At 36.2% G+C, this 10,246-nt stretch overlaps 1 pseudogene; it reads right to left on the reverse strand.

Moving 5' to 3' along the window:
* Positions 1 to 2,392: 2,392 nt before the first annotated feature.
* Positions 2,393 to 8,273, reverse strand: LOC107788338 (uncharacterized; annotated as a pseudogene).
* Positions 8,274 to 10,246: the final 1,973 nt, after the last annotated feature.

Genomic DNA, 10,246 nt, shown 5'->3' on the forward strand with positions numbered 1-10,246 from the left:
TAAGAAAGTCCAACAGAACACATAAAACTCCTACCTACCTCAAGGATTACATTTGTAACTTACTTAACACATCTTATCATGTTGTTTCTCAAGGTTTACCTTCCTTAAGTGCATTTTTTTCCAATCACAATCATGTCACCCCTGATGCCCTATGTTCTGAGTCAACACTTAGTGACAAATATTTGTCATGATAGTGAGCCATCCTCATATGGAGAAGCAACACTCAGGCATGCATGGAAAACAGCCATGACACAGGAATTTGAGGTTCTTTATGCCAACCACACTTGGGACTCAGTACCCTTACCAGCTGAAAAACAAGAAATAGGCTGCAAATGGGTCTATAAGATCAAGCATAAAGCAGATGGTAGTATCGAGAGATTTAAGGCTAGACTGGTGGTGAAAGGGTATACTCAACAAACATGGGTTGACTATACAGAAACCTTTTCCCCTGTTGTCAAGATGACAATAGTTAGAGTTTTAGTTATTGTTGTTGTGAAGAAAGACTGGGATATATTTCAACTTGATGTAAATAACGCATTCCTCCATGGTGACCTATATGAAGAGGTGTACATGGAGGTGTCACTAGGTCTTCTGATTGATCAAAATGGCCCACACAAGGTGGTTTGCAAACTAAAAAAATCTTTGTATGAGCTGAAACAAGCCAGCAGGCAGTGGTATGCCAAGCTGACTGAAGCCATGTCATCAATAGGGTACAAACATTCTGAAAATGATTATTCACTCTTCTCTAAGAAAACATCATCCTACACTATCTTTGTAGCTGTGTATGTTGATAATGTTATCATCACTGGTACTGATTCAGTGGAGATAGCCAACTTAGTCATTCCTTGACAAGCAGTTCAGAATCAAGGACTTTGAGAGACTTCATTACTTTTTGGGTTTGGAGGTCATTTACAAGCCAGATGGTGTTATCATCTCTCAAAGGAAGTTTACCTTAGACTTATTAAAGGAATATGACTGCTTTGCCTACATCAGCTTGTCTTCTCCTCTTGACCCTGCTATGAAATTGAAGGCTAATGAAGGCACTCTTCTCCCAGATCCTACATACTACAGAAAATTAGTGGGCAAACTAAACTTCCTAACCAACACCAGATTGGATATAGCCTACAGTGTGCAGCTCCTCAACCAGTTCATGCAAGCACCTAGAGATACACACTTAACTACAACTTTCCATCTTCTTAGGTACCTCAAGAAATATCCTACACTTGGGATATTTTTCTCAAATGCCACAGATTGTTCCATCTCTGCCTATTGTGACTCTGACTGGGCATCCTTTCCTGACTCTAGGAGATCTGTCACTGGTTATATTGTTCTAGTAGGAGACAGTCCCATTAGCTGAAAGTCCAAGAAACAAGAGACAATTTCCATATCCTCAGCTGAAGCTGAATACAGGCCCCTCAGAAAAGTTATTGGGGAACTAGTATGGTTAAGCAAATTGTTTGAAGAGTTCACTATCCCACAATCCAGTCCCATTGTTGTTTTCTGTGACAGCCAATCTGCTATCCACATTGCTCACAATCCCGTGTTCCATGAGCGGACAAAGCACATTGAGGTCGACTGTCACTTTGTAAGGAACAAACTCCAAGAGGGCCTGATCTCTCTTCACCATGTAGCCACTACTGACCAATTGGCTGACATTCTTACTAAAGCCCTCACAGGAGTTAAACATAATGTTGTTCTTGGCAAGTTGGTTGTGAGGCCCTCCCATCCAACTTGAGGGGGGTATTGAGATAAGATATAGTTAGTTAGTTGAAGATAAATTAATTTGTAATATGCTGAGTCAGCATGTAGTTATGGGTGTAGTTGTATGTCTATGCTTTTATATAGTGAATTAGTTGTATTTTAGATACACACGTGTACATATATACACATTGTAATAATCAGAAAAGTAGTAGAGTTCCATTTACAATTCAGCTATTTTCCTCACTCAGAACCTTCTAGAACCTCCATTGGAGCTCCTCTGTGAGCTCCATCTCTTCTTCATTGTGATAATCTCAATACAATCTCGCAGTTGAGCAGCTAATTAACGGATTAACTACTGATGATCATTGTCTATTGGATTGCTAATCCACAATTATATGCAAGCACATTATGAAATGGTCATATAGACTGTCTCCAATACAAGTGTAGCAAGAATAACCTGAAAAGTTAAATCTGCTCTATAATATCATGTAAAAGATTCTTATATGGTTCAGCTAATGTGTATCTCTACACAAGAGAGAGTGAGTGTGTGTGTGTAAAATTAGACTAGAACAGCAGTAGGAACAGGACGGATGTCCATCACCAAAGTCATGCTTTGTTCACCTAATCCTGAAGGAGACAGCAATCACAACTAAACAGAACAAAAGGAATAACTAGGGGAATAAACAAAGAATTAAACTGTTAATATCATATTAATAGCCATTTAACTTCCACAACAGCACTTTTGTTTTTCAGAAAATACTTCAGAAAAGTTCCTTAAATAGATAGTAACTAGAGTCACCTTGTTTCAGTTCATCCTCTATGTTTAAGAGGACGATAAACGCAAGTAACATGCCTCTGCTGTAATACATAATTAGGCGCTACACTTCTCATTGGGGAATTCCAAGTTCAGCGCGGCCCACTTATCTTCACCAATAGGAAGCACAACCGTACCCTAGGGGAAGACCTCATTTGGAATGGGTTTGTACAGTCTGACCCTGTTATAACCAGGTAATGTTTCTGCATGTGCAATTTCAAACAGACTTCTCGTTGGATCAATTAAGGTAATTCAAGCTCACTTGGTGTTGGCCAACTGTGCAAGGGGGAGCTTAGTAGCAACTACCATGTTGCTGAGTGCAGACTTAACTTCAGTATGCTTGGACATCTTACGGCCACCATCGGGGTTGACTCAGAGGATGTTGGCATCAAGGACTGCAAGCATTTTGCTGATTCTGTCAGCAATTTCTACTGTTGATTCAATCTTTGGCGAATGGATGCGTATAATCCAGCACCGTACTTCACTCGCCGGCGGACCACAGAAAGAAGCTTCTCATCAGACCGGGATTCCTCGATGGTGATCACGTTAGCATCCATGTCCGTAATGGAACAGCTCATGTCATTGAAGCTTGAATAGCACATGTGAGTATGAATCTGTCACAAAAAATGGCAAAGATGATTAGAAACACATAAAAGAAGAAAAATCTACTTTTTTTAATCGAGAAATCCCCGAGGGTCAGCTAATGCACGGTTTGAAACTCGGTGGAAAATGACCCGCCCCTCTAAATTTCTTCACTTAAATACCAAAGTTTTGTTTGCAGTAAGGTTCGAACACGTGACGTGCGACTAATATCATGCATTGCGCTCTTACCACTAAACCAAAGCCCAACGGACAAAGAAGAAAAATACTACCTTAAGCGAAGAACGTCCCCAAAAACACAAAACATCTCCCGATTCTATCCAGCTCTTAGAGTTACTAGACAACTACTGGAAAGAAAGAACAAATTTCACATACATGAAGGTGCTTATAATCTTTCGGTCCCCTTCTTGCAATACTGTTAGACATCATGTTAATCTTTCAGAAATATTATGTTTCTTAAACTTGTCTAATTCATGTTCTTATCCTTTTCCTTTTCTCGTCCTGTCCTTTGGGGAAAGGGTGCATGAATTTCAGAGGCTAGTTTAGTAGGAACATACATAGACTACCTAAGATAGAAATTCTCATGTAGGAAGAAACTTCTGAAGTAGTTAAGCACAATATACTTTGATAGAGAGATTTTTTTTTTTTTTTGAAGAACAAGACTTTGACGGAGAAAATTATAATCATTTGACTTGGAAAATGAGGACTAGAGTAAATATCGACCCGGGTAGTGTCTTGAACACCGAAGTTGGTTATCCAGAATGAATGTACAACCAAGTTCAACTTCATTGTTAGCCAGAGCTAGAGCTGGCAAAATGGATAAAATTTGTAAGTATCCGCCCATGTCATCCGCTTAAAAATGGGCCGTATAATTGTTTATTCAACGCGGATAAAATATGGATCATATCCACATTATCCGCTTTAGCAAATGGATAACCACGGGTCAAGAATGGATCATCACCAGCCCCTACAATCATTTTCTAAAACTATCCAATGCTACGTCCACCCCAGCCTCACCCCAAATGCCACCCACCCTACCTACATATCAGTAATTAGCTAATCTCACTAATACATATAATTACCACAGTTCATGCAGGGTATTACATAAGTTAAACAAAGAGGATTCCTTGAATATTCTAATGATATGGAAACATAATCACTGTTTTGTCAAATAAAGTGCAAACAAAAACTTGGTTTTGAGCTTTTAAGTCATAACTCAATCAATCATTTTAGAATTTTCCTGAGATTCTTGGAAATTTTGCAAAATTTTCTCTCATTGTTATGTTTTCTAGAAATTTAATCTCAACATGTAGTGGAAAACATAAGCTGAATCTGCTATCAAAATAGGAATTTAAATTTTATCTCAATTCCAAGTAAAAAAAAAAAACAAGGTATAATATCTATAATACAAAGATGACATTTGTATATCTACGAAGGCTCACTTTGATGGAGTTAAGAGAACTATAGAAACAAGACTTGGGTAAGAAACAATAGATGATATGGTTAAGCATATTATCCGTCGGTTAAGCCATTTTTATCCGTGTTAGGGTGGGTCGGATATTTTATCCATTTTTACTTAACCCGCTTTCGACCCGTCCATATCCGACCCGCTGGTTTGCGACCCCTACCCAGAGCAATCTGTCACAATAAATGGCAAAAATGATTAGAACCATGTCAAAGAACAGAAATACTACTTTTTCATAACCGAGAAATCTGCAAGGGCGAGGTGGCCCACTGTTCGAAACCTGGTGGATAATGACCCACCCCTCTACCTATCTTCACTTCACTACTAAAGTATTTCGGCAGTAAGTGCGACTAACATCACGTGTTGCGGTCTTACTACTGAACCAAGCCCTGGGACAAAGAAGACAAATACTACCTTAAAAAAACTTCCCCAATAAAAACAAAACACCTCCCGGTTCTATGCAGCACTTAGCTTTACTGGACAACTATTGGAAAGAAAGAACCAATTTCACACATGTAAAGAGGCTTATGAATCTTTCAGTCCCCTCCTTACAATACTGTTGGACATCATGTTAATCTTTCAGAAATGTGGGGAAACATTACGTTCCTTATACTCGTCTAATTCATATTCTTATCCTTTTTTTCGTCATGTTCTTTGAGTGAAGGTGCTTGAATTTTAGAAGCTACTTTAATGAGGAACTGCATAGGCTACCTAAGATAGAAATTCTGATGTAGGAAGAAACTTCTGAATAAGCAGCTATTCCTTAAACTCGTCTAATTCATGTTCTTATCCTTTTTTTCGTCATGTTCTTTGAGTGAAGGGTGCATGAATTTTAGAAGCTAGTTTAGTGGGGAAATGCATAGGCTACCTAAGATAGAAATTCTGATGTAGGAAGAAACTTCTGAATAAGCAGCTAAGCACAATAGACTTTGATAAAGATTATTTTTTTTGAAGACTTTGACAGATAATTATCATTTGACTAGAGTAAATATCAACCTGGGTAGTCTTGAACACGACAGTTGCTTATCCTGAATGAATGTAAAGCCCAATTCAAGTAGAAAGCTTCCTCAGTCTTCCTAAGAGCAAACCCTCTCTTAAAACAGCTTCATCAGTCAACGTTAAAGCTAGCCTTTTCAAGATCTTCAACCTCATCCTTAATAGCCAGAGCAATTTGATAGCAAGTCTAAAATCTATAAAGCAACAAAACATCAGTCAACGTAGGTGTCTAGCTCTTCCTGAAGTTTGACTACTTTGCTGATTTCCTCTGTGATATACTTGATATATCATTCCTCCGAGATCCTTCAATAGTCAGAGATATAAAAATTAATATACACGCATAAACCATAACAACATTAAAAGAAATACCTGCACTAGCAGATATAAAACGAACTTGTTAGCCTTGTATTCTAGTCGAAGTTTTCCTAGCTTTAAAATCTGTGAAAAGTATTATTTCCTGGAGAAGAATTATTCCCAGCACCATGCTTCACTCTCTCATTGAACACAGGAAGAAGCTTCTCATCTGAAAATATAATTCCTGGACTTATAATGTGTATACATAAGGAAACTCGCATCATTTCTCATATTAAGAGTGCAATAAAACATGATTTCCAAGTTAAAGTAGAGTGGCATAACAATCGAATATTAGAACTGATGTACCTACTCAATAAGCTTGCTTGGAAAGCTCGCGGTGTTCTAATTGCCATTCTTACAGCAGCCACAATTCCATTGATCTGATTTCTTTCGCAGAGGTAAAAGGAAATAGTATCATAGTGATAAGTATAGCTGAATAAGCCAAGTGAAATAAGTATTCACTTCTTACTTCCCGAGTGAAACTGTGGTATCATGTTAAGCAAAGAAGGATCCTTCGCTATAACATCTATTAGTAACTCTACAGTACTTGCATCAAATGAGAAGTCCCTTTCGGTCAGTTCCTTCAAAAAAGTTGTCATTTCACTGATTTTGCTAAACTTGAGGAATCCTCGCAGAATAACATTGTAGGTGCCATTGTTTGGCGAACAACCATTCTCCTCCATTTTTCTTAGCATATTTTTAGCTTCATCTAACAATCCTTCTTGACAAAATCCCTTTATAATTGTATTGTATGTTATCACACTAGGAAACAATCCAATTAGAGAAAGCTTCTCAAAAATAGCATGAGCTTTGTCGAGCTGACCGTTTTTGCATAATCCATCAATAACAACAGTGTGAAGTTCAATATCAGTATCTTCTCTCTTTACTTCCAACTCATGAAATAGCGATATAGCTTTCTCAAGAAGCCCATTCTGGAAATAACCACAGAGCAAAATGCGATTAGTGCATAAATCAGGTTTGAGCCCTATAGATAGCATCTCAGCAAAGAATTTGTGCGCAAAGTCAATTCTTCCAACTTCAAATAGACCTTGCAAGATAGTATTGTAGGTAACAATGCTAGGTTCCAATCCGTTTCGAGAAATTTCATAATACAAATCCATGGCCTCATCCAATTTATTGTTCTTACAGTACCCATTTATTAAAGTGCTATAACTAACAATGTCGGGCTTAATGCTCTTATCTATCATCGAATCGAAAAGTCTCCTTGCTCTATCCATTTGGCCACGTAAGCAATATCCATCGATTATCACATTGTAGCTTACCACATCTGGCTCTACACCTTTTCCAATCATGTGTCTCATTACCTCCTCAGCATCTTCAACTTTCCCCTCTTTGCATAGTCCATCGGTCACTATGTTGAAGGTGCATACGTTTGGATAAATATTAAGATTTACCATTTCTATGAACAAAGTCCTAACCTTTTCCCACTGACCAAACTTACAGAAACCATCAATCAATGAACTATATGTGACAACATTTGGAGGAATGCCTTTTTGCTTCATCTCTTCAAAAAGGCTAATAGCATCATCTAACATCCTATCTTTGCATAGGGCATCTATAACAATGCTATAGATGTATGCATTGGGCTTAGTGCTTCCTTGTTCCATTACCCTAAGCAAATCGAAAGTTTTTTGAGTATGACCCCTTTTGCTAAGCCCATTCATGACAATTAAATACATGAATTCATTAGGCTCACAAATATTCTCTCTCACCAACATTTTGAACAAGTTAACCGCATCTTTTATCTTATTTTCTGCAAAGTCCCCTTAGCAGGGTGCTAAAGGTGACGACATCAAATGGAATGCCACTCTTCAAGTAAATGGCTAACACTGAAAATCCGCAGTCAGATCGATGAATTAGGCAATAACTGTTAATTGCTATATTCAAGATGAAATCATTAATTGGGATGCCTAATTTCTGCATTTGTCGAAAAAGGGAAAGAACAGCAGAGTAATGCTTCATATTTACCATAGTCTTTAATAATTTCGAGAAGTCAAAAACCGAAGGAAGAGGCTGCGTTCTTACCATTCGACGGAAAAGACTCACGGCATCATCTACGCACTTGACGTTATCAAACCTGCATTTACCCTTTGCCGAAGAAATAGATGTGTTGCTCTGAGAAGAAGAATAATCTCTGATTGTTATTGCCGAACAAGGGCGTGAAATAGCAAAGCATGAGATACCTTTGCAAAAGTAACGCAGCAGAGAAATTCTCGTCATCTTCAATGGCGAAAGCAATTCTCCATTGAAATGTGCCCTAATTTTAGGATTCTTAAATTTTACAGTGAAAGCTAGTCAAAATTTTGACCGGTTTCAGTATTAATATTTTAGTATTTTCAACGAGGAAATAAAACTTGGTTAAAAATATTTATAACTAAAATATAAAAAAATTCTAACACATTGCAGTGGAGTTTGATATGTCAACACGTGAAAAGTCACTATCCTTGAAAGATCATTACATTTATGTTATTTAGGGGAATATAAAAATATAAGTTTCTCCCGGAAAAAATTAGAAAGATATTTTTAAGACACTAATTAAATTAAGTCACCATTTCAAAAAACAATTAAACCTTAGTCTTTTTAAATAGAAACTAGTCTTAAGGTTTGCACATGTTCCTCATGTCAATAAATTCTTTTAGAAAAAATGTAAGTAGTATTAAATAATATGTTTGAGCTATAAAATAAAAAATAGTGTATCTAAAAATAATTTTGTAGATTTCATTTAGGAGTTTTTTGTCAATATTGTCCCTTATCTTTGAGGGTAGGTCTATTTTAGTCCCTCAAATATAGCCCTAAGCATATTTAGTCTCTTCAATATGCTAAAGTGGAACACATTTAGTCTCACTCACACAATGTGTTCAAAAACTAACGGTGCTATCCAACTCTAATTCATGAAGCAAATCTTCTACTCTGAAACGAAACGTTTCCTCTCCTTTTATTGGATAACATAAATTATCACTTTAATTCCTCATTTTTAGATAATGTCTTCTAACATTTTAACCTTAAAAATATCCCCTTCTGTGCCAGTTTTCAATGAGAAAATGACATTGTATAGCCGCTGCAAAAATAATAGCCGGAAATATATATATATATATATATATATATATATATATATATATATATATATATATATATATATATATATATAAATTTCGGTTGATTTTTTCAAAAAGAAAAGTTAAAATTTGAAAAAAAAATTAGAGCTGCCAGGATCACTTCTAGGTATATTATTGAAGCAAACGAATAATCAGGTTGTATTATCACTTTTAGCCCGTACCAGACACTATTTATATCTGGTAGCGGAAAAAATATATAAAATTTGTATAATTTTTGTATATTAACATACAAAATGTCTATGTATATACAAAAAATATACAAATTTTATATATTTTTTTGGCTATTATTTTTGCAGCGGCTATACAGTGTCATTTTCTCATTGAAAACTAACACATAATGGGATATTTTCAAGGTCAAAATTTTAGAAGATATTATCTAAAAATGAGGAATTAAAGTGATAATTTGTGTTATCCAATAAAAGGAGAGGAAACGTTTTACTTTAGAGCAAAAGATTTGCTTCATAAATCAGAGTTTGGTAACACCATTAGTTTTTGAACATATTGTGTCAGTGACACTAAAGGTGCTCCACTTTAGCATACTTAAGGGACTAAATATGCTCACGATTATATTTGAGGGACCAAAATAGACTTACCCTCAAAGATAAGGGACAATATTGGTCAAAATCTCTTCCATTTAGCTTGCTCAATAAGTGACTCAATAAAATTCTATCATGAAAAAAAATTGTGAAATTTTTTATTATTAGTGTTGTAATATCGAAAAAAACAAATAACAAAAAAAATATTTTTATGACGATGATTTATCATATAATAAAAAATAAAAATTGAATATTTTGATCTTTTGAAAGTATAAAATAAAGAGGTTGCTTATAGCTCCTGCAAAAGAAAATGAATAAGTGACTAGATAAGCAAAGGCTAGCAACTGGGTCGGGCCGGGATCGGGATCGGGATCGACCCGGAATCGCGGACTAAGTGGGCTAAACGGGCTGGGACTGTTTGGTCCGCGATAGGTGGGCTCGTACCGATCTCGCGGGCCGATTTTTAGCTTTGGAACCGTTAGGACTAGGCCAAACGGGTCCAACGAATATATATTTTTTTAAAAAGTAGTCGTTGGGTGTTTAAAAAATAGTTGTTGGGTATTTAAAAATAGTCATTTAACCTCCTGACTAATTTTTAACCTCAAACTTTATGTTATTATATTTTTTTCCTATTTTCTACTAT

The sequence above is a fragment of the Nicotiana tabacum genome, chromosome 19, assembly GCF_000715075.1.
Source record: "Nicotiana tabacum cultivar K326 chromosome 19, ASM71507v2, whole genome shotgun sequence".
Taxonomy (NCBI): Eukaryota; Viridiplantae; Streptophyta; class Magnoliopsida; order Solanales; family Solanaceae; genus Nicotiana; species Nicotiana tabacum.